The following is a 271-nucleotide window of genomic DNA, read 5'->3' as shown; positions in this document are numbered from 1 at the left end:
ACAGAGAACCCCCCAACAGGGCCCAGTCACTCACAATCTTTTTCCCTCCAGTTCTCCGTCCTGTCAGGCCCCTGGACATGCACACATGCATATGCATGCTATATAAGCTGCTGCTTCAGAACTTGAACCTCTGTGGGCCATGTGGGATCAGGTTTCTCCTGCACTGCACTTAACTGCTGTGCTATGGTGCTGCTCTAAAGATGCATGCAGAAGGTGCCAGCAGGTGGTGTGGAGGTTAAGGTGGCTGGATCCCACATGGCCAACTCTGTAG

The sequence above is a fragment of the Tupaia chinensis genome, unplaced genomic scaffold (assembly GCF_000334495.1).
Source record: "Tupaia chinensis unplaced genomic scaffold, TupChi_1.0 Scaffold150006_1, whole genome shotgun sequence".
NCBI classification, from domain to species: domain Eukaryota; kingdom Metazoa; phylum Chordata; class Mammalia; order Scandentia; family Tupaiidae; genus Tupaia; species Tupaia belangeri.
The sequence above is the reverse complement of the archived record's forward strand: the minus strand, read 5'-3'. Positions refer to the sequence as shown.